The sequence below is a fragment of the Phocoena sinus genome, chromosome 9 (assembly GCF_008692025.1).
Source record: "Phocoena sinus isolate mPhoSin1 chromosome 9, mPhoSin1.pri, whole genome shotgun sequence".
NCBI lineage: Eukaryota > Metazoa > Chordata > Mammalia > Artiodactyla > Phocoenidae > Phocoena > Phocoena sinus.
Genome location: NC_045771.1, coordinates 95,687,375 through 95,712,526, shown reverse-complemented (window position 1 = coordinate 95,712,526; position 25,152 = coordinate 95,687,375). Strand labels below are relative to the sequence as shown.

Sequence of the window (25,152 nt, the reverse complement as noted above, 5' to 3'; positions counted from 1 at the left end):
TGAAATCTTTTTAAAGAAAATATGGTCGGTGAAACGTCACCTCATTTTTAAAATGTTTTTCACTGAAGTGTAATATGCAGAGAGAAGAGTGCATATAGTGTAAGTGAGCAGCTTTGATGAATTTTCCCGAAGTGAACACATCATGTAAACAGCACGCGGATCAAGAAAAAAAACACTACCAGTTTTTCTCTGGATATATGCCCAGGAGTGGGATTGCTGGATCATGTGGTAGCTCTATTTTTAGGTTTTTAAGGAACCTCCGTACTGTTCTCCATAGTGGCTGCACTAATTCACATTCCCACCAACAGTGTAGGAGGGTTCCCTTTTCTCCACACCCTCTCCAGCATTTATTGTTTGTAGATTTTTTGATGATGGCCATTCTGACTGGTGTGAGGGGATACCTCATTGTAGTTCTGATTTGCATTTCTCTAATGGTTAGCGATGTTGAACATCTTTTCACGTGCCTCTTGGCCATCTGTATGTTTTCTTTGGAGAAATGTCTATTTAGGTGTTGTGCCCATTTTTTGATTGGGTTGTCATACTGAGTGAAGTAAGTCAGACAGAGAAAGACAAATGTCGTATGATATCTGATATAGATTATATGTGGAGTCTCCAAAAAAAATGACACAAATGAACTCATTTACAAAACAGAAATAGACTCACAGAAGTAGAGGACAAACTTATGGTTACCAGGGGGGAAGGTAGGGGAGGGATAGTTAGGGAGTTTGGGATTAACATGTATACACGGCTATATTTAAAATGGGTAACCAACAAGGACCTACTGTATAGCACAGGGAACTCTGCTCAGTATTATGTAACAATTTAAATCGTTTGAAAAAGAATAGATGCATGTATGTGTATAACTGAATCATTTTGCTGTACACCTGAAACTAACACAGCATGGTTAATCAACTCTACTCCAATATAAAATAAAAAAAGTTAAAAAAAAAATAAAAATAATCCCCCAAAATCCCCACCACTACCAGTGTCTGGAAAGGATGTCTCACGTCCTGGTCAGTTACTTCTCCGGCTCCAAGGACTGGTTCTGTTCATCCCTTCTACTGCTGAGGGGCATCTGGATGGTTTCCAGAGTGAGGAGGGTTGGCTGTTAGGTACCTGCCTTTTGGTGGACCTGTGTGCACATTTCTATTGGTTAGGTACCTAGAATAAAATTGCTGCATCCTAGGGATGCATATATTTAGCTTTAATAGATACTGTTCAGTAGTTTTCCCAAGTGGTTGTACAGAATTTTTCCTCATTCTTGCCAAACTAGGTATTTTCTATATTTTTCATCTTGGCCATTCTGTTGGCTGTGTAGTATTCAGTTGTGGTTTTAATTGGTTCCAGATGACTAAGGGAGTTAAGCATCTTTTTAGGTATGTATTGGTCATCTTAATATGCTCTTTTGTGAAGACTCTGTTGTGTCTGTTGGAAACTTTTTTTAAAATTTGTACTTCTTTGAGTGTAAATAATTATTTAGTAGTTGTTCTATCACTGATTTGAAATGATACCTCTATCTGACATTGCCTTAAACTATTTTATAGCTTCTTATTCTGAACTCTTTTATGCTGTTGACCTGTTTGTTCTTTAGCCAGTAAGTACCACACTCTCAGACGTTATGACATATATTTTATTTGAGAGTGCCGTTATCTTTTATGATTCTTCCTTTTCAAATGCTTCTTGGCTCTTTTCCAAGTTTTTTCTTCTAGAAGAATTTTAGGACTTCTTTTAAAATTTGCAACTACTTGTTTATGAATTCATCCATACGTAGTAAAAGTATAAAAACATGAACGGATGCAGTTAATTTCAGCAATAGAGGTTGCCTCTGGGGAGAGTGGAAGGGGAATGAGCTGGGGAGGGTTCAGATGTATCTGTACCATCTTATTTTCTTGAAAGAGAAAAGGTTTTAAGCAAATATGGCAGAATATTAACATGTGTTAAATCTGGGCGGTGGGTATCCTGACGTGACTTATATTATTCTCTGAAATATGTCGTGATGAAAAGATTCCCCTTTGGGATTTTATTTGGAATTATATTCAGCTAGCTTATCTAGGCTTCGTAACTCTACTGGCTATAAGAAACAGCCTTGATTGCTTTTCTGCCTCATTTTCACAAGGTTACTCTCTTCCCAGACGTACATCAAAGCGCACATAAATGCACACTCTCTTTGGCGCCCGCGTTCTGCATTCATCTTCAGAAGTATTTTTTTTAAAAATCTGTCACTTAGGGCTTCCCTGGTGGCACAGTGGTTGAGAGTCCGCCTGCCGATGCAGGGGACACGGGTTCGCGCCCCGGTCCGGGAAGATCCCACATGCCGCGGAGCGGCTGGGCCCGTGAGCCATGGCCGCTGAGCCTGCGCGTCCGGAGCCTGTGCTCCGCAACGGGAGAGGCCACAACGGCGAGAGGCCCGCGTACCGCAAAAAACAAACAAACAACAAAAAAAATCTGTCACTTATAAGAAAATACGTCGGAAATCACAGTTGGCAAGACCTAACAGGTGTTTGCTTTCTTTTCACCTTTTATACTTTAACATGCCCTGGAAGCAATTTAGTTTTACTTTTGTCTCATCTGTGTTGAATTGAAAGTTGCAGGGACATCGATAAGTACTTGGGTTAATGTAAATACCTCTTGTATTCTCTCAGGACAGATCTGATGCTCCAGCTTCTTGGCATCAGGCTAGGTTTTTATCAGGCGCCAGCAGCTGCCCTCTCTGTGCCTTGACAGTGGTATCTGTTACGTGGTGGCTTTTTCTACTGAAATCAGTCAGTGCCAGGATCAAGGATTAGGAGTGGGTTGAGGGTCTCTGTTATTTGTTTGTTTGTTTGTTGTTGCGAGAAGATTGATTCAATGGAAAAGGCCAAAGGAATCTTGGTAATCTCATTTTTGACCTTGGAGTAACCTTGGTTCACTCATGCCTCGGGCGTAGAGGATTTAAGTGGATGTTGGTTGTGGCCAAGTGGAAGACAGAGGTCTGTGAAAGGTCCGGTGTCAGTTCGGTGTGTCCCATGTTGCTATGATGCACGTGTATCCAGCAGAACTCATAAAGAGAGGCGAATCACAGACACCTTTAAGGACACCAAGTAGCAGAATATTCGTGCCTTTGAAGATAGGAAGTGTTGCCTTCAGAGGTGTAATTCCAGTAGCTCCTTAAGCCTCAACTTCATACACTTCAAAGCATGCCCACAGCCTGTTGCCTAAAGCTTTTGGAAATAATTTAGAGACATGATTCTTGTTTATTCTCCAAATTCCAGATCATCCAGCATTTTGTTGCCTTTCTGTCTGGGGAGATACACATTCACCAGAGTGATGACAATACGCACAGAAAATTTGCCAGCCCCCAGAGAAATTCGAACTTCCTCCCTTTTCCCCCACAGGAGTGTCTTGGGGAATGGCGCATACAATAGAACTTTTCATGTCTAGGCCCTGCCCAGGGGATTTCTGTCTAATAAGAACCTTTTCTTCTTCTTTTTTTTTTTTTCTTAAGCATACCCATATGGAACAAAGCTCAGGAAGAGGTTGGGGACCGAATGCAGGGAAAGAAAATATAGAAAACCCTGGACCCTCCGAGTTTCCCGAGTTTCCTTTGCACCCAAGTGCAGGCAATTATAAATGAAAGGTTCTATTTTCCTGATGTCCCGCCTGTAGTCAACATTCTTGAATAAAATATAATTTCTGCTCTAAAGATACTTTTAAGTGAAGGTGTTACCACACTGATTTGGTGCAGTATAAATGATACCTACCGAGTATCGAGGAAAGTCTCCTCACTTGAATTAGATCTTTTAAATGTAATTGGTTAAGGCAGGGGTAGACAGGACTCTGGACGGTGAGGGCTGGAGGATAAAATAAAGAAGAAAGATGTTCCAGGTAGAGGGAGCTATGTAAGCAGCCACTTGGAAGTAAGGATGTTCTTGGTGATTTGGGGAATTGGTTCCAGTCAATGTAGGTTGCTTATTGGATGGGCATGGGTTGAGGGTAGGGAGCCTGATGATTGAAAATGCTACTGAAGAGGCATATGGAGTCCATATGGTAGAGACCCATGAATGCACAGCTCAGAAGTTTGGGCTTCATCCTTAAGGAGAGTGGGAAGAGGGGAGTGATGGGATGTCATCTGCGTAAAGATAACACGTTGGTCCGTGGTGAGAAGGATGGCTTGCCCTGGGGGGAGAAGGGAGGCATCCCGGCCATCAGGAGGCTGCAGTGACCTGGTGGTGAAGTGGAGGGCAAAGGACACCATGCAGAGGAAGGCAAAGGAGAAAGTAGGATTGTGGACAGAGAAACGAGCACGCCTTGGAGGAAGTAATCCGGTTGTAAATGTTTCGATTTCCGGTGTTTATCTGAACTGAACATCCAGAGACCAGGAGAAAGATGAGGCCTGATGATAAAGATTCGAGATTCATCTCAGAGGAAGGCAGGTGGTAAAGGCAACAGGAATGAGGGAATGGGCTACGACCACGTTCGTAGCTAAGACTCAGCAGGAACATGGGATGGGGAAGAAGAGATTGAGATAGAGGACCAGGACCAAAGAGGCTGAGGTTGGGCTTCCCCGGTGGTGCAGTGGTTGAGAGTCCGCCTGCCGATGCAGGGGACACGGGTTCGTGCCCCGATCCGGGAGGATCCCACATGCCGCGGAGTGGCTGGGCCCATCAGCCATGGCCGCTGAGCCTGCGCGTCCGGAGCCTGTGCTCTGCAGCGGGAGAGGCCACAACAGTGAGAGGCCCGCGTACCGCGGGAAAAAAAAAAAAGAGGCTGAGGTGTTTAGGATGGGGGGAGAGGGGTGTGGTTTGCAATGTGTCAGAGAGGCCAGGAAGATTGAGGGCTGGGAAGAAAACACTGTCTCTGGCAGTTGGCACTTGAAACGCATGCAGCTGTCAAGAGCAAGATGGACTGGAGGGCAAGACACAGTGGATGTAAGTATAGGCGTATGGGAGCGTGGGAAGGGGAGGTGCCGTGAGCGGGTCACTCTTTAAAGGAAGGAAAGGGGAGAAACAGCTGCTGGAGCAGGAAATAGAGGCAGGTTTAAGGGAATGTGCTTTTAGGATGGAAGGTCTGAGCCTGATTGTAGGTGCAGGGTGGTGAAGGAAGAGGGAGCAGAGGTGTAGGGATGGTGATGCTGAGGGGTGAGGCTGTGCAGGTCCCCTGGGCACAGTGCCTCTCCAGCCGGCCTGCAGTTAGGACATTGGGATCCGCAGCTCTGGCCTCGGGGCTAGTGGTTTAAGCTCCTGGGTGGTTCCAGTGTGCATTCAGACTGTGAATCTCTGCTCTGGGGGATGAGGTGGAAAGGGAACCTTTCATCTGAGAAAGATAGGAAGCCAGGGGGACTCCTGGGTAGAACCTGTGGATAAAACTAGAGGGGTCAGGGAGGGAAATTAAGAGATGCTGCTCCCACTGTTTCCCATTTTCTCAGTGAAGGATGATAGAAAAGTACCGGGGATGGTTGTAGGCCAGGCAGATCCCTTGTGAGGAATGGGAAAAGGTGCTGAGGACACGTGAGGAGGGTTGTCTAGTCACGTCGGGGGCCCAGCTGTGGTCAGGCAGGGTCATTTTATGACTGCATCCATAAACCCCATCCATTCGTGGCAGCTTCTAGCAGAGCAGAGGGAACAGGTGGCTGGCCTAGTGTTAGGGGTTGGCAGCCCAGAGGTCTAGAGGGCACAGGGAAGGATGGATGTGTGTTTCCCATCTGCACTCTCACCCCGTCCACCTGGTGATACACATGTGCTTCAGGAAGGTTCACAAACTTCAGTCTTTTTCTTTCGTGCGAGGGTACAGTTACAAGGTAGCCCTTGTAGAGATGAGACCTGTAACCTTGCCTTTCTTCATAGGATGCTAACCAACTCTGCTAGCTGATCATTGACATAGAATGAGTCAAATCAGTACTGACTACGGCCCTGACATAAATTGCTTGCTTTTAGTAGAATTGCTGTCTTGCGTGTGTGTGTGTGTGTGTGTGTGTGTGTGTGTGTGTGTGTGTTTGCGTGAGAGAGAGAGAGAGAAAGAAAGAGATCTTATGAATTTCAGGTGAGGTCAGATTTTGGGGAGAACATTAACCAAAGAAAGGCCAATCCTCTATCTTTGGAATCTTGTTGTAATCTGATTTACTGTAAGTTTTAAATATTAATTTTTAAAAAAAACACAGATTGCTTTTCACTTGGGTGTGTATCTAAATCTACTCTGATCTCATATCTTTTTGTATGGAATTTTAAATTCTTTTATAAGGGAAGCATGTTAAAATAGCTGTTGTTTTGGGTTTTGTTCATGCCTTGCTCAGCATTTCTTAAAATGAGTGGCTAGGATTTGAATTTGTCTCAACATAGAAGGACGTTGGAGAGATACTTAGAGCTGAGTTTTATACACACACACTCACCTACACACGCTCACTCACTCATCTTCCTTCCCTTCCACAGTTGATGTTGCTTAAAGGCTTGGAGCCCAGCAGGAGAGAACAGTCAAGGAGCATTGACTAAGGCCCGGTGGGGGAGGAGTAGTGATCTGACCTCATGCTGACGATCTTGGCAGCTAGAGAAGGAAATCTGTGCCCTGAAGGGCCCATCAGGTAGCTGGGTGTGTCAAAACCATGCAGGAGGTGGCAGGTTAGTACCAGCAGAAAACAGCCAAGGACTAGACCAGGAGCACAAAATAGCACTTTCCCCACCAGCTGCCCCTTCTAGAAAGCAGATTATTTTTGAACTTATTTACAAAACAGAAATAGACCCACAGACATAGAAAACAAACATATGGTTACCAAAGGGGAAAGAGGGGGCAGGGATGAATTAGGAGGTTGGGATTGACATATACACACTACTATATATAAAATAGATAAACAACAAGGGCCTACTGTACAGCACAGGAAAATCTACTGCGTATTTTGTAATAACCCATAAGAGAAAAGAATCTGAAAAAGAATATATATGTATGTATAACTGAACACTTTGCTGTACACTGGAAACTAACACAACATTGTAAATCAACTCTACTCCAATAAAAAGAAAGAAAGCAGATTATTTTCCTGGAATCCACTGGTAGGTAAGTGGAGAAGGTCAGCATACAGGGTGCCTGGAAGGAGGAAGCCAGAGAGGTCTGAAGTACAGGTGATGCCCCCGCAAAGCCCCATGGAGACCCCCAACACCCAGGCATCCCTTGCCCTGTGGGAAGACCTGCCCTGTGCACTTGCAGGACCAACTAGGCAATTTCATGGTTTCTACTTCTTTCTTTCTTATATTAATGATGCTGGAGTGACAGCTTTGGGGATTTCAGTGTGGGGACAGATATGCATGTGAAGTCCTAGTAGTTGCTTCCTGAAAAATAGCTTCAGAGGAGCAGGGGGCCGAGCCTTCGGCATCTTTGTTTCCTTGAACCAAAATAGGTTCAGTGTTTTGGAATTCAGAAAGCATGACTGTCTTATTAAACCAAAGAAAGAGCTTCTTGTGGACAGCGTGGATGTCTGGGAAGGAGGGCAGGAGTTCAAGAAAGAACCGTTCTGGTTGACGAGCTCCCAGCCTGTGCCTTACACTTCCTCACTGCCGCCACGGCCCGGAGTTCGTGTTGGGTCTTTCAGAGAAATTTACTGTGCTTATGCTGAGATGTCATTCCATTCACCGCAAAACCCAGCCTGGGTGCCAAACACCCATTTTACAGATAAGGAAACTGGGGGGCTGGGAGACTGGTTTTTCCAAGGTCTCCTGGCTGGGCAGAAGCAGGCCTGCCCCGGTCTCCTGCTCTCCTGGCTCTTGGCCTCTTGACCAAGGTGGGATGGGGTGGGGACCGAGGAAGTGGTGGGCTCTTATATTTTTGTGTCTTGAATCAAAGATCAAGAATGGCAAAAAAAAAAAAAAAAAGAACGGCAGTATATGAGAAATGATCATTTTCTGTTGGGTAAAGTTTAGTTGCCAACCACTATGAAGTTCTCACTATATATACATGTTGCGTAGATGCCACTGAGTGTGTGTTTTTTCTGTTTTTGAATCAGCGCACAGCATACATGTTTTTCCTCTCTAAAATCTGTGTGCTTTTTTTGCCTTTGGATGGAAAACTGAAACATATGATTCCATCTCAACCCAACCAACTGAAAAAGGACTACTTTGAAGTACAAATGACGGTATCCGAAAATACTTTAAAAGGCACTGAAAACACTCAGTTTAAGGCAGCCATATCGTGTCATTGCTGGTGGCCAAGCTTGGCCAAGCATTGGGTTTTAGAATGAGGAACTTCACCAGTTTCACAGCTGTGGCAACAACAATTTCTCCCTCGCTGATTGAATCTGTCAGTTGCCTAGCCAGTTTTGGCTACTTAATTTTTCATTGCTATTAGTTAATACTGAGATGTTCATTATCTCGTCGTCTTTCAGATCCTAGAACATGTAGACCAGGGGACCCTTCCATCCTGCTGGGAAAGGTTCATGCATTTTAGTGTCTCCTTGTGTCTTCAGACAGGCTCATCTTGAACCAATCCAGATATAAATGTGAGTTTTTTTCCTGAAAAGTCTTGCCTGAAGGAGCTTCTTCTGTTTCATTAGCCCACGGTGCCCAGGAGTCGTGAGAGAGTTAGAAGAAGCCTGGACACCTGTACGACCTCTCTCAATCTGAATGGCCAGACCAGAGCCCAGTATGAGAAGCATTCTTTCAGACACAAGAAGACAGTTCTTGCCAGCTTTATTTTCAGTGTATAGAATTCAACATTCTTAAATTCAATATTTGAATTTAAGTTTAAGTTTGAGTCCCGTCTCCACCAATTACTGTCTGTGTGATTTTTGAGCAATTCAATTGAGCTCTCTGAATTTTAGTTCCAGCATCCATAAAACAGATATAAAAATATATCCCTGGGGCTTCCCTGGTGGCGCAGTGGTTGGGGGTCCGCCTGCCGATGCAGGGGACGCGGGTTCGTGCCCCGGTCCGGGAAGATCCCACATGCCATGGAGCGGCTGGGCCCGGAAGCCATGGCCGCTGAGCCTGCGCGTCCGGAGCCTGTGCTCCGCAACAGGGGAGGCCACAGCGGTGAGAGGCCCGTGTACCGCAAAAAAAAAAACCCAAACAGCAAATGCCACTAATACTTTTTAATTGGCTAGTGATTTTCATCAGTTTTGCAGGTGAAAAGGTAGGGTTAGTGGAAAGCTGACTTCAATATCTTTGGGGAGCAAAGCTTCTTGGGACATAGTTGATGTTAAGAGAATTAGAGAGGTTTTCCAATCCATTCCGTTCTCTGCCTCCTATGGGGTCCTCCCTGAAGAGGCAGGAGGATGCTGAAATGATAGCCCATCTGCGGTACAGACCTGGGCCCTGCTGGGGGCTGGGGCGAATCTGCACAGACGGTGCTTATGTTGTGGCCACATGTATCCGCCTCCCTGACCAGCAAATGCCCAGATACCCCTTACGGCCACTGCCCAGGCCGTGTGTCTTCTCCCCCGTCTCCCAGGTCACGTGAGGAGTCAGTGTCCCATCAGGATGAGATGCGGAGCAAGCATACCACGGGTAAGATGCTTCAGATGTGAAAACGGGTCACTGGAGTCATACTTCTAATGAGTGGGCTGTATGTCTCAGATTCATTACCATTTTTGTGGCCAGCATTAAAAGGCGTGTGTGAATCCTTCCCCTCCCTTTTTGATTTTTATCAGAGAGATGTTTTTCTTTTTTTAATGTTCTTTTTAAAAATATTTTTAAAAGTTGAAGTATAGTTGATATACAACATTTCAGGTATACAACGAAGTGATTCAGTTTATCTGTCTATCCACCCATCTATCTGTCTTTCAGATTCTTTGCCATTATAGGTTATTACAAGATATGGAATAGAGTTCCCTGTGCTATACAGTAGGTCCTTGTGGTTTACCTATTTTATATACAGCAGTGTGCACCTGTTAATCCCATACTCCTAATTTATCCCTCCCCCTTCTTTCCCCTTTGGTAACCATAAGTTTGTTTTCTATGTCTGTGAGTCTATTTCTGTTTTGTAAATGCGTTCAGTTGTATCATTTTTTTTAGATTCCACATATATGTGATATCATATGATATTTGTTTCTCTGTCTGGCTTACTTCGCTTAGTATGGTAATCTCTAGTTCCATCCATTTTGCTACAAATGGCATTATTTCATGCTTTTTAATGGCTGAGCAGTATTCCATTGTATATATGTACCACATCTTCTTTATCCTTTCATCTCTTGATGGACACTTAGGTTGCTTCCATGTCTTGGTTGTTGTACATAGTGCTGCTGTGAACTTTGGGGTGCATGTATCTCTTCAAATTAGAGTTTTCGTCTTTTCTGGATATATGCCCGGGAATGGGATTGCAGGATCATATGGTAACTCTGTTTTTGGTTTTTTAAGCCACCTCCATACTGTTCTCCATAGTGGCTGCACCAATTTACCTTCCCACCAACAGTGTAGGAGGTTTCAGAGAGAGATTTTTCTTAATGGTTAAGAGCTCTAGTACACAGGCACCCCTCGCCCACCCAAGGTGCAGGAATCTGTGAACCATTGCTCCTAGAGATGGCGAAGACTCTTTGGTCTTGAAGTCCATCCTTCCTCGACGTAGACATCTTTTGGTAAGAGCCCAGGAGGTGCCGCCGCCATCACTCCTCAGGAGGGATGAAGCCTTCACAGGGCCGCCCATTCCATTTTCAGAGCATTTTTATTATTAGAATATCCTTCCTTGTGTGGCGCAGAGACCCACCTCCCATCACTTCACCCGCATCTGCGCCCTCCCCTCCCTGCTGCCTTCGAAGGCACTTTAGGTGATGGATTTGGGAAGGGCGAGTGATTCTCTGGCCTCTGCATCCACACGAGTTCGTGCTACTCTTCTCCCACAGATACGTACAAACATACGAAGAATAAGGCGCCGAGGCCTCTGGGGTGTCCGAGTGTTCACTGTCTGTCCGCATGAGCTGGACACGCATCTCAGTGCGAAAGCGCGCAGTATGGCTGAGCAATGCTGCTCCCGTTACCACGTGAGATTGGAGCTGGGTCTGGGCAGCCATAGACTCCACAGCTGATCGTGACCGAGAAGAGCATCCCTAGGTATCCTTTCCCATCTGCTACTAAGCCATAGCTCTGCCACCTTGAACTGCAAATGACTTGAGTATTCATTTTTTTGGCTGAAGGATAGGCCACTGTATTTACCCTTATTACGTTTCTTCTTCACCTCAGCCCATCATCACAGGATAAAACTGATGTCATGTGGCCTCTCCCCTCACAGAGCTCCCCATGTTGCAGCTCCACAAGGCTTAGGTAAAAGGAGGGGGCACACACTCACACCACACACGCACACCACACACAGAGTCTTTCATTCACCTGTCCTCTGATTTTGAATGACAGCCATCACACATAATAACTCACGTCAAATTGCTGTGACTATATGGCAACAAACTGATTAGAATGGAGGAGGAGAAGCCTAGGGGAAGCATGGGGGGTTGTGCCTCGCCTGCCCCACCAGCCTTGCGGCCTGCTGCGGAGACAGTGGGATTGAAGGGCGGGGGGCAGGAGCCGTCTACCCACCTCTGCAGGTGTGTACTGAGGAAAATCAGAGTTCTACTGTGCTTTTGGTGTGCTTTCTGTAAATTTATTAGAACTAGGTACCTGGCCTGGGGCCTGTTATTTACCTTACATCCTAATGTCTGTGTATCAACAATGGAAAATTTTCATCTGCTCCCAAGCAGGCGAGCAGCCTGAAAATCATTTTCAGAAATTTTAGAAATGTTAGTAACCCAACTTTGTGGTGAGCAGCTCAAACCACATCTAACATTTGGATCAAACCGTACGCTTTCAAAGCACGGCCGCCTCTCGCATGTCTCAACTGGCATTTTCTAACCATTCTTCATCTTTGCAGTGTATTCTTTTGTTTTTGGTTATTGAGTGATTGCTTTATAGATGCCATTTGTTATCTATCATCATAGGAAATTTAGGGGGAAAACACTTTGTCATTCTGTTTGGCAGTGAGATTGTCCCCAGTCTTTTCCTAAGTTTTTTTTTTTAAAAGAAACTTTTTGAAAGAGGTTTGAGGATTGGAAGCTATGCAGTTTCGATACCATAGATCGTGCTTCATCTGACTGTTTCTAAACTATAATGGTCTAACGTTTCCTGTGCAGGAGAATGAATCTGTGTCCATGGTGTGTGTGTGTGAGCACCTGCACGTGTGACTCTCAAGGTATCAAAGTTAGATCCTAGAAGGATGTACTGATTTTTAAGGATTTAGATATCAGATCAGTCCCTTGAGGGGAGTTCTGCAGCCTTTATCATCTTGAAAGACACCACAGCCATTTGCCTAGAAGGCCTTGGTTCCAGATCTTGCCAAACCTCCATGCGATGAGGTAGAGGACCTTTGGAGAACAAAGAAAACTTGTCTTGGCCTGTGAGTGCGGTAATGCAGTCCTCCCACATCCCCCGGGTTCAGCACCCCCGGGATCGGCTCCAGCACTGAGGCAGCTCCTGGGATGGGTACCGGAGTTGGAAAAAATCCCACCCCGTGGGCTTGGTCCTGTCCTGTGCCCGCCCGCTCACCTCCAGTGCTTCAGCCTCCCTCCCTGCCCCCACCCTGTGCTCCCTATCACATTTCCCTTTCTTTTTTCTTCAAAGAACGTAGCTCTGTGAAGTTAGTTATTTTAATTTTTATATATCTGCGTGTTTACTGTCTGTCTCCGCACCAGGATCTGAGAACCAGCAGCGCCCTTGGTCTTCTCTACATGGACCAGTGGCCAGCACAGGATGGGGACTCAATAGATTCGTGTTGAATGAATGAGTGGGTCTAAAAATGACCTTAAACCACAGCTGGAGAGATCTAGAATTTTCACTCCTTTTACAGGACACAGTTCTACAGATGATCGATCTTCAGGTTTTGGTGGGTTCTGTTGAATTTGCCGATCAGATGTGTGTGCCGTATGTTTTGGACAGCTACACCTGTAGTTACCAAAATCGCTCTACTTTGCTCCCAATTCGGGTCTATCTGTACCATCTTCGACTGGTTTCCATGGAAATAGCAGTGTAGGCTTCATAAAGATTATGTGGAACCTTCCAGAAACATGGAAGGAATCTTCAGGGGTCCTCACAGGTGCTGTAACACCCGGTCTAAACAGAGCGTTTTAGTCCAGAATACGAAGGCAGGTGCTAACTTTCAGGGCTGAGGTGGGGAAGTCTGAGATGGCCATCAGGCCTACGAGTGGTGAACTGTCCTCTTGCTGATGGGATCACTGACGTGGTCCATCTTGATGTGAGCAGAAGCCAGCACCCTTCCCTGTATACTCAGCAGGGCTCTCAGCTCTAGTAGCAGGATGTTTGGTTTTGCTTTGAAGTTGTATAATGAAGAGTGACTTCGTGGGTACCTGAACATACAGCTTCAGGGCTGTCCAGTGGTCAGATACCTCTGTTCTCTAGCAAGTAACTTTGGTTATCTAGTGAGTCAGAGGATTACAGTAGGAAAAGGGCTTCCAACGCAAGATCCCTGCATTCTCTAGAAAGTGGCCGTCGTTTTAGGGCTTTAGCTCAGCTGGGGAATCTTCCTTACTTGGCCTCACCTTGCTTTGGTGTCTGAGGTGCAGTGTCTTGATTGGTATTGGTAAATTAGAGAAAGCCTACAATGGAGTAATTATTTTACATAATTACTCATTTGGCTGCATAGACATTGGATAGCTGCTGATGGGTTGTGAAGACGTGATCTTCCTAGGGATCCCAGGAAAGGTCAACTAAATTTTATGACATTAAGAGGGATACATGTATGAGGAGAGCTGTAGCGGGAAATGGTAGGTTATATAGGCAGAGAAACTTGGATGTGAGTCTCGGTTCTGCCCTTAGTGGCAGGGGCTAGTAAGCCCCAGGGAAAGGTACTTTCTAGGCCTCAGTTTCCTTATTTGTAAAACGGGGATAATAATACTTTTTGAGGCTACTGTCAGTAGTAATAGAATGGTGCCCATCAAGGACCTGCAGGATTGTCAATTTCATGTTCAATTCTCTGGTGCTGGAAACTTTCACTCTCTGGCTTCTTTCCCATTTTGTTCCAGAAAAAAACACGTTGCCCACCAATATTAAACTTGATTTCTTTCTTTTTCTTCTTTTCTCCTCTTTCCCTTTTTCCTCCCTTGATGAGAAAGTTACAGGATTCTCTAGCATCTCAAATGAGACATGAAGACACCTAGAAGATGATCTCTTATCAAGTTTACCAACAGAGTTTTTAGAGAAAAATGGGAATCTTCATTCCAGAAACAATAGTTTTCATCAGGTTCATAAGTCGAAGCTAAGAGGAAATTGTAGCAGTAATTTGGAATGACAAAAGTGGTGACCTCTTTAAAATTTATGTAAATCAAATCTTTAATGCTTTTAAAAGTAAATACTGGCCAGTGCTTTTGTGTAATATACTTTTTGGTTGTTGTCCCATTTAAACACAGATTTTTAAAAGGTCTTTTTTGGGAAGTACATCTTCTGTCATTATTTGTTAATCAAGACTCCTTTGTAAGAAGATAAAATATTTAGTCCCTCCTATGTCTGCCCTCCCCTCCACATTTTCCAAAGCTCTTATTTAACCCTGGTGAGAATTGTTAGTTAAATTGGAAGTGCTGACCCACAGTTATATTTCTTCACCACTTTTTTGCTAAGAGAGATTTACAGTGTATCTTATCAATACATTTAGATGTAGGTCCCTTTAAAACATATTTCCCTTATTTTTTTAGGACAAGGAAAATATCTTTAATCCTAACTAATTGAATGGAGTCAGCATTGTTTTCTGGAGCAACTTGGAAACCTTAATTAATCAATTATTATTAATATCCATGCTGTCTTATATTAGCTAGGCTGGGAGGCCGTTTTTGCTTTTTGAACCATTAATTTTTGTGTTTAACTTTGTTTAGCTTACTAGAGACATTCCACCTGGACAACCTGGCAACAGATGATGTTTGAAAAGTGATCAAAATGGAAATAAATTCAATTATAGTATTGTAGCTAGAGCCAAGATACATGGAAAATGACATAGTATGTCTGTTGACTTGGCTCCTGGGTCCTGGAGGAGGAAGACAGCACACCAGATTTATTAAATCTACTCATCCATCCATCCATCCATCCATCCATCCATCCATCCATTTGTTCAGTAAATACTTTTCAGAAACCTCCTCTGTCCCAAACACTGTGCTAAGTACTGAGGGGTGAATTAAACAGAAATGATTTCTGCCCTCAGGAAATGTCTAGTTTGTATACTAATTAATTAAGTTAATTGCTTTCATAATGCAGACCGCAGGGGCACTGGCGCTATTAGGACTGCAGTTGGGTATCAGGGAAGACTTCCTGGAAGAAGGCACATTCAAGCGGAAACCTATAAAGTTAAAAAAAAAAAACTGGATGAAAGCAAAATAAGAATGGCTGAGGAGGTACAGAAGGAAGTTATGGTCCAGACAAAGGGGTTGTAGGTGAGAATTCTCAGAGGTGCAAGGGATCCTTGTGTATTCAGGCAGCTAAAATAACCTTAATGGAACTGGGGACTGGACAGGGAGGTGGTGAGTATTGATAGACGGGGTAAATAAATAGAGTCCTGGTGATGCAGGTCCAGGAGGTCTTTTGTGGATTTTATCTTAAGGGCAGAGAACAAAGGGTTTAAGTTTGGAAGATAGGATTATATTGGGGTTATATCAGTGTATCTGTCGTGTATATAGTAGTAGGTTAAGAGGGCAGCACAGAAGATAGGAAGACCTGTTGGAAGCTACTGCTTTAACTCACATGCAAACTGGTGGTGGCTTAGAATGGATTGGTGGCGGTGGGGATGAGAGAAGTGGAATGCATCAGAGACATAGATTTGGGAGGGTTTAATAGGACTGTGGAAGTGAAGGAGGGAGGGTCAAGGATGCTACCCAGTGCTCTAGCTTGGGCTCCTTGTGGAGATGGTGTACCATTCACTGAGACAGGAATGGGAGCAGGCTGAGAGGACTATGACGGCCTCAATTTTTCAGGTTAAGTTTGAGGGCATCTAAGTGTTTGGCACATTAGAAAAGAGGCCTGGGTTGGAAATGCTGATGGTCGTTGAGAAAGCATGAGCTCACAGAAGCAGAACAAGAAGAGATGAAAGTGGGCCTGAACCCCGTGGGAGAGCAGCGCCTGACGCCCAGATAGAGGAAGAAATGCTGTCTTTCCAGAGGCACTTTCCTAAATGAGAATGGGATGGATCTTCTGAGAATGTAAACCATGAAGTTGGGGCCTATCCTTTCTAATTGTAAATATTTATGAGTCTTGTTTCCTTTTCTTAATTCTGTCCTAAGTTTGTTATCCTCCGTTTGATGTTGTACAGGCAAAAATGTGCCTATGATGAGGTTGATCGTTATTGGAACAAATAGAGTGGGTGTCAGATGGAAGGCTTTTCTAAAAGCGATTTGCTGTACAGAACTGCTAGTGGCTGGGACTAGGGCAAGGGACTGTCCTTTATGCATTTTTAAAACATAAAAATCGATATTATTGTCATGGGTAAAAAAGTAAAAAATACCCGCAGGAAAGACTTAAGTTATTTGCGATGTTTGTATTTCTGGAGAGGGAGGGAAAAGAATAAGCCTTGGGATTTCCCTGGTGGCGCAGTGGTTAAGAATCCGCCTGCAGGGGACATGGGTTCGAGCCCTGGTCCCGGAAGATCCCACATGCCTCGGAGCACCTAAGCCCGTGCGCCACAACTACTGAGCCCACGAGCCACAACTACTGAAGCCTGTACGCCCTACACCTGTGCTCCACAGCAAGAGAAGCCACCGCAATGAGAAGCCCGTGCACCGCAACGAAGACCCAACATAGCCAAAAGAAAGAAAGAAAGAACATAAACATTAAAAAAAAAAAAGAAGTCGTCTTTCAGGGGCAGAGGATGGGAGGCTTTGGCTCTATCTGTTTTATTTCCTTCAAATTATCTGATGCAAATATGAGCACCTGTTAGCATTGCTTAACATTTGAGTTGTAGGTGACATGAATAACTACCTCATCATTTTTAGTCCTTTTCTGTACCTTTGGAATATTTCATAATTTAAAAAAAAGAAACAGAAGTACGGTGGGATGTTGTATGCGCCGACTGCCTGTTGAGTTTGTTTAGCTCAAAGAATCCAAGGAAACCAGACTAACAACGAGCAATAAATAAATAATAAATAAATGTTTAAAAATAAAAAAAACACATTAAAAGCAGTGGGAGTGTCCAGCCATGCAAACACATTTCTGTGTTCAGAAACCTGGCCTTTGGTGGACATAGATGTTCAGATAGTTCTACATAAAAGTTTCAAAACTTTTGTTTCAGAAACAAAACCAAACATCCATGCTGCTTGTTGCACATGGAGACGAAGCCCCACCGAGAGCAAATTCATCCTAGAAGGAGGTCTTTGCTTTTCGCTTACCTTTTGCTACCAGTAGAATTCCGGAGTAATTGGATTCAGGAGTTTTTTTTTTTTTTTTTTTTCTTGGAGCTCTTGATCAAAGCTGTTTCCATCCAAGTGAAGGCAGGATGGCGCTCAGGAGACGGGGTGCTCTCAGGCTGGGGGCGTGGGGTGGGCAGCGCTTTCAGTCTAGGAGATAGAAGCTTCCTCCAGGGATTTTTAAAAAGCCCTTTTGAATGGGCTCATTGTTTATAAGAACAGCTCCTTAATGGAAAAACAAAAAAGGCAAGAGGGTCTGGAGCATGCTCTCTGCTTTCCTGTGCCGGTCTCATTGTTTATTTGATTTATCAAGTCTCCAGTAGTTGCTCTGCTCTGTGACCTTCCTTGAGCTATTTCTCTAGAGTATCCATTTACTTTATTTAGAAACATAATATTTAAAAAAGCTGGAGCTGAGTCAAAAAATCATCACCTATTTGATGTGGCTGGTCCCCTGTCTTTTGAAACTTTAAACTTGCCCTGAGGCTTACAGTCTCTGCATCAACAATGTTTCTGGGTCCTGGCTTCTGCTCCCAGAGCCAACTGATCGGAACCGTGGTCCTCAAAGAGCTAGGAAGTGGCGCAGCAGCTCTGCCCACCCCTATAGGCCGGCTTACACACACCTAGAGGGCACAGTGCCAGAGAAGTTGGTGCAAAGGTACCAGCTGAAGGTGATGCTTGGATGATGGGGGAAACCTGGTGGACGATGTGGCCCTGAAGTGGGACAGCAAGCATGGGCTGGTTCTGTGAAGAGATGTCAGGGAATACAGAATTCATATTGGGCATCCCTTTTTTTTTTTTTTTAATTTTATTGAAGTATAGCTGATTGACAGTCCTTTCCTTTTTTAATACAGCTGTCGAATTCTTCCTGAGCTCTGCTTCTTCAGATTAAACATTCTGAACCTCTGCTACCTTTTTAAGAAGTTTTCTTAAGATAATTTTTCAGTTATTTTTTTTAACATTTGTTCTCCCACCTTCTTGCTCTTTTTTTTTAACTTTTAATGATAAAGGTTCTAACTATAAAGAAAGTTTGAAGACCAAAGAGTAGATATCAAATATCGTTTCATCAGTTGAACACATTAGCTGTTTTAAATTTTAGCATATTTTCTTATGAGTCTTTACCTGTCTGTCGTTATTAGGTTTTGTGGGTTCTTTTGTACTTTCTTTATCTTTCTTAAAAGGGGCCACCAAAGGTGTCCGTAGAACTCCATTAGGAAATTGCTTGTGCGAACAAGGAACTGTATGGACACAAGCCTGGAGATGACAAAGACTAGCGTCTTAAAGGAGAATTTAATCCCTGTTATTAAAATTTCTTGGCTGGATATTCACTTCTTTTTCCTCTAAAGGAACTTTACAATCACATTATTAAATTCTGCCTCCCACCAAGGAAAGCACATCAACAAAAGTAATATTTTCTTTGTAGAATGTGATTGGAATTACATTAAATCTATTTATTATTTGGGGGCTAATTGACATTTTTATAAAGTACAATTTACCTGTTGTGAAATATGGTGTGTCTCTGTTCAAAAAGGGTCTTCTTGGTGATTGTCAGAAGGTTTTTAATTTTTTTAACATCTTCATATGGGTTGCATGCATTTCTTGCTCTGTTTATTCTTGACATTTTTGCTTGAGGTAGGAGTGTGCCCTTCAGTCTATTTATTTATTTGACATCCTTAAATTTTTGTGTGTGTGTGTGTGTGTGTACGCGGGCCTCTCACTGTTGTGGCCTCTCCCGCTGCGGAGCGCAGGCTCAGCGGCCATGGCTCACGGGCCCAGCCGCTCTGCGGCATGTGGGATCTTCCCGGACCGGGGCACGAACCCGTGTCCCCTGCATTGGCAGGCGGACTCTCAACCACTGCGCCACCAGGGAAGCCCCTTAACATTTTTTTAATTGAATGAAAGAGTCTTTAAATTCTGTCGTGCTTTACAATTTTCAAAAGTTTCACAGCCCTTCAGTTTAACTGGGAGGCAGAGGTGAGATGGAGTGGAAGTGAGGCCTTTTTATTCACTGGCCCGGTCTCATATTAGCTCTGTCATGCGCTACCGTGTGACCTGGGTAGGATATGGAATCCTTCTGAGTCTCGGCTTTCTCACCTATCCAATGTGGATCATAATGGTGTCTACTTCTTAGGGTCGTAGTGAAAATTCAATGAGCTAATAGATGTTAAGGACTTAACACCATTTCTGGCAGTTCATACGTGTTCAAAAAATATCTATTTCTATTAGCTAGTAATTGCTGGTAAATAGGAAAGCTGTTGACTTCTACATATTTATTTTCAATTGTATGGCTACACTAAATGTCTTATTTGCTCTAATAGTTTTTCTGTTACATCTTCTTGGCTTTCTTGGTTGGACTATAATACTGCGTGCCAATAATAATATTTTTCTTTGCTTTTCAATTGCTGTGTACTTGATTTCTGTTTTATATCACATTGAACTGCCTTCAACTTCCTGGATAATAGAAATTAATAGTGATGATAACCATCTTGGCTGTTAACTTTAATATTATTCCTATGTTTTTTTTATCATGCAAAGGAAATATCTTTCTGGTTTGGGTTTGGTACTTTTTTTTTTTAAATCAAGAATGAGCGTTGAATTTTATCACATACCTTTTCAGCATCTTTTGCTTTTATGATACATGATTATTCTCCCTTGCCCTATTGATGATCTTTATATATTTTCTCATAATATTTCTTCTTTTTTAAAATTCAATTTATTTAAACTTAAAAAAAAAAAATTCACCCATTTCTCCCATCCGCCTCCACCCTCCGCCTGTGGCAACAACTGATCTGTTCTCTGTATCTTATGAGCTTGTTGGTTCTTTTAAATTAAGTTTTTCTTAGACTCTATGTATAAGGGAGATCAAGCAGTATTTGACTTTCTCTGTCTGACTTACTTCACTTAGCATAATGTCCTCGAGGTCCAACCATGTTATCGCATATGGCAAGATTTCATACTTTTCATAATTTTTTAAGGCCAAATAATATCCCATTGTATATATGTAACACATCTTCTTTATCCATTCATCTGTCAATGGACACTTAGGTTGTTTCCATATCTTGGCTATTGCAAATAATGCTGCAGTGAATACAGGGGTGCATATATCTTTTTCACTTAGTGTTTTTTGTTTCCTTTGGATAACTACCCAGAAGTGGAATTGCTGGATCATATGGAGTTCTATTTTTAGTTTTTTCGAGGAACCTCCATACTGTTTTCCACAGTGGCTGTACCAATTTACATTCCCACCAGCAGTGTACAAGGGTTTCCTTTTCTTCACATCCTCACCAACACTTGTTATTTTTTTGTCTTTTTGGTAATAGCCATTCTAATAGGCATGGGGTGATATTTTGTTGTGATTTTGATTCATATTTCCATGATGATTTTTTTTAAAGATTTTTTTGATGTGGACCATTTTAAAAGTCTTTATTGAGTTTGTCACAATATTGCTTCTGTTTTATGTTTTGGTTTTTTGGCCCCAAGGCATGTGGGATCTTAGCTCCCCGACCAGGGATCAAACCAGCACCCCCTGCATTGGAAGACAAAGTCTTAACCACGGGACCGCCAGGAAAGTCCCTCCCTGATGATTGACTTATGTTGAGCATCTTTTCATGAGCCTGTTGGCCATTTGTATGTCTTATTGGGAAAAATGTCTATTCAGGTGTTCTGCCCGCCTTTTAATTGGCTTGTTTGGTTTTTTGCTATTGAGTTGTATGAGTTCTTCATATAGTTTGGATATTAGCCCCTTATCATATATGATTTGCAAATATTTTCTCCCATTGAGGATGTTGCCTTTTCATCTTGGTGATGGCTGCCTTTGCTGTGCAAAAGCTTTTTAGTTTGATGCAGTCCTACTTGTTTATTTTTGCTTTTGTTGCTTTTGCTTTTGGAGTTACATTAAAAAATTATCATAAAGATCTGTGTCAAGATGTTCAAGTGTCTAATCTATTTTGAGTTAATTTTTGTGTATGGTATAAGATGGTCCAGTTTCAGTCTTCTGCATGTGGCTGTCCAGTTTTCCCTATACCATTTATTGAAGAGACTGTCCTTTCCCCATTGTGTATTCTTGGCTCCTTTGTTGTAAATTAATTGGCCGTGTATGCATAGGTTTATTTCTGGGCTTTCTTTTCTGTTCTGTTGATCTATGTGTCTGTTTTTATGCCACTACCCTACTGTTTTAAACACTATAGCTTTTGAATATAGTTTGAAATCAGGGTGCATGATGCCTCCAGCTTTGTTCTTTTTTCCTCAAGATTGCTTTGGCTATTCTGGGTTCTTTATGATTCCATACAAATGTTAGGATTGTCTGTTTATTTCTGTGAAAAATACCATTGGAATTTTGATAGGAATTGCATTGAATCTGTATATTGCTTTGGGTAGTATGGGCATTTTAACAATATCAATTCTTCCAGTTCATGAGCACAGAATATCTTTCCATTTATTTGTGTTGTCTTCAATTTCTTTCATTAATGTCTTGTAGTTTTCAATATATTTCATAATATTTCTAAAATCATGTTTGATTCTAGACTTTTGATGTGACTTGATATGCTAATATTGTATTTAGAAAGTTAGTAGTTTTGTCTATAAATAGTTTTAATTCTTAGGTTTTCTTTTTTTTTTTTTTTTTGTCCTCACAATATTAGATTTTGGCATTTGGATTGCATTAATTTTTGAAATGAATTAGAACTTTTCCCGAAAATGTTTTCATCTAGAAAATTTTTTCTAATGTGAAATCATCTGTCCTTTGGAAGTTTGAATAAACTCACACATAAAACTATTCATTGGAAATAATTTTTTTTTTTTGTGGTACGCAGGCCTCTCATTGTTGTGGCCTCTCCCGTTGCGGAGCACAGGCTCCGGACGCGCAGGCTCAGCGGCCATGGCTCAGGGGCCTAGCCGCTCCGCGCCATGTGGGATCTTCCTGGACTGGGGCACGAACCCGTGTCCCCTGCATCGGCAGGCGGACTCTCAACCACAGCGCCACCAGGGAAGCCCGGAAATAATTTTAAATGACTTTTCAGATTCTTCCATTATTATTGGATCTTTTATATTTTCCATCAATTTTGGTCACTTAGATTTAATCAAGATTCTAAAATTTAATTGCATAGAATTTTTGTAGCTTCATTTTAAAAAGCAGCTCTTCCTTATCTATGTTTATATCTCCTTCTCAAGTTGTGCTTGTATTTTCTATCTTTTAGTCTTATGTAGACTCGCCAGAGGTAGTTTAGTTTATTGCGCCCCTTCTCTACAAACAACCTGCTTTGGACTGTATTTATAAATTCTAATAATTTTCAGTTTGATACTTCATAATTTTTGCATTATTATCATGATTCCTGCTTTTTTTTCAAATTCTAAAAATTTAGTGTGTGATTCCATATATTGGGTTTTATAATAGTAAGACAGTATTCATGACACCAGTTTTGTTACTGCATGAGATGACTGTTGGTAATATTATTTGCAAATGTAAATATGTATTTTATTTTCCCTATAGATTTGTGAGGCATGAAATTGTGTGTGTGTCTGCACACATGTGTATCACATGGGTATGAATGTTCATTATAGGATATATACCCGAATCTATCAAGATGTAAGATAATATGGTATTATAGCTTTCAAAAAGACTTCAAAGGTAGGTTGATTTTAGACTTTTGGTTCTTACAGTCCAAGAAAGGAAATGGTTTATTCTGTTGGTACCAGTAAGCAGGGAGGAAAGCAGACTCTTGCCATTCTTGGTAATTTACTCCAGGACTCTGTAAGATTTTGGTAAGAATATTATCACTTCTGTGTCATCAGGTTTTACTTGCTATTTTTTAACCTATTTCCTCTTCTTTATCCTTCAAAGCCATTGGAGTACGAAGTGGGTGTTCTTAGTGATATTTTATATGCTTGACGATATGTATTAGATTATCTCCTATGTTTAATTTTCTCCACCAACCATTTTATCCATTTTTGGCTGATTGCAGCTTCTCCTGATTGCCTTTTATAAATGGGGAATAGAGGGACTTCCCTGGCAGTCCAGTGGTTAAGACTCTGTGCTCCCAATGCAGGGGATGCGGGTTCGATCCCTGGTCGGGGAAGTAAGATTCCGCATGCCATGCGGCACGGACAAAAGAAAAAAATTAAAAAAAAAAAAGAGAATAGAAATAAACCTTTATTTTTTTCAGATGTTGGGGGTAGGAGTTTATTAATTAATTAATTTTTGCGGTGTTGGGTCTTCGTTTCTGTGCGAGGGCTTTCTCTAGTTGTGGCAAGCGGGGGCCACTCTTCATCGCGGTGCGCGGGCCTCTCACTATCGCGGCCTCTCTCGTTGCAGAGCACAGGCTCCAGATACGCAGGCTCAGTAGTTGTGGCTCACGGGCCTAGCTGCTCCGCGGCATGCGGGATCCTCCCAGATCAGGGCTCGAACCCGTGTCCCCTGGATTAGCAGGCAGACTCTCAACCACTGCACCACCAGGGAAGCCCCGTAAACCTTTATTTTTATGAGTTTGATTAACACTTAGGACAGGAACTCTGAAATGTGCACTGTTGATTAGATCGTTCACATTAGTGGTTTTATGTCTATTTCTATCTTTTTCTGACAGTTTGACTTTCTATACCATCTACATGGCTTGAATGAATGTTTAGGATTTCTGTACATTGCATGTTCTCTCTTGGTTGATGGTCATTCTGTTTTAAGTTTGTCGTTCCTTCCAACGATTACACTGGTGGGTTGCACCAAAATTTTTACTTTTGCTTACAGAGTCAGCTTTTTAGTTCTCTTTTTACTGTTAGAAATAACAGTGCTGTGGTGGCTATCCTTGTAGCTAGTTTTTTACCTCTGATTATTTGTATAAATTTCTTAAAGTAGAATTGCTGGATCAAAGAATAATCACATTTTGAGGCTCTGATACATATTCAAAAAGCCTAAACCAGCTTCCCCTTTCACCAGCCATGTGTGTACTGATATTTTTAATCTTTTTACATTGCAAGAGATGAAATGATAGAGACCTTTCTAAGTAGTTTTCTCAGGCTGCCGTAACAAATTACCATGAACTAGGTGGTTTAAAACAGCAGAAGTCTGTCATACGGAGTGAAGTCAGAAAGAGAAAAAGAAATATACCGTATGCCAACGCATATATATGGAATCTAAAAAAAAAAAATGGTACTGATAAACCTAGTGGCAGGGCAGTAATAAAGACGTAGACATAGAGAATGTCTTGACTTGAGGGCATGGAGAGTGGGGGGAGAAGCTGGGGTGAAGTGAGAGTAGCAGGGACATATATACACTACCAAATGTAAAATAGCTAGCTAGTGGGAAGCAGCCACATAGCACAGGGAGATCAGCTCGGTGCTTTGTGACCACCTAGAGGGGTGGGATGGGTAGGGTGGGAGGGAGGCTTAAGAGGGAGGGGATATGGGGACATGTGTATGCATATGGCTGATTCACTTTGTTATACAATGGAAATTAACACAGTACTGTGAAGCAATTATACTCCAGTAAAGGTCTATTAAAAATAAATAAATAAATAACCCAATATGTGTTTATAAAAAAACCCAAAAAACAGAAACTTATTCTCTGAGTTCTGGAGGCCAGAAGTCTGAAATCAAGGTGTGGACGGGGCCATGCTCCCTCTGAGGGCTCTGGGGAGGAATCTTGCGTTGCTTCTTCCAAATGCTGGTGGGTGCTGACCGTCCTTGGCTTGTAGACGCATCACTCCAAACAACCTCCATCTTCACGTGGTGTTCTTCTGCCGCTCTCTCTCTCTCTGTGTGTGTCTGTGTGACTGCTGGTCTTCTTCTAAGGACACCACTTGGATTTCGGGCCCACTCTAATCCATCATGACCTC

At 42.6% G+C, this 25,152-nt stretch overlaps 1 protein-coding gene across 1 annotated transcript in view; it reads left to right on the top strand.

The window, feature by feature from the left end:
• GLI3 (GLI family zinc finger 3) overlaps window positions 1-25,152 on the top strand; it is a 280,972-nt gene that overhangs the window by 30,737 nt on the left and 225,083 nt on the right. The window lies entirely within an intron of this gene.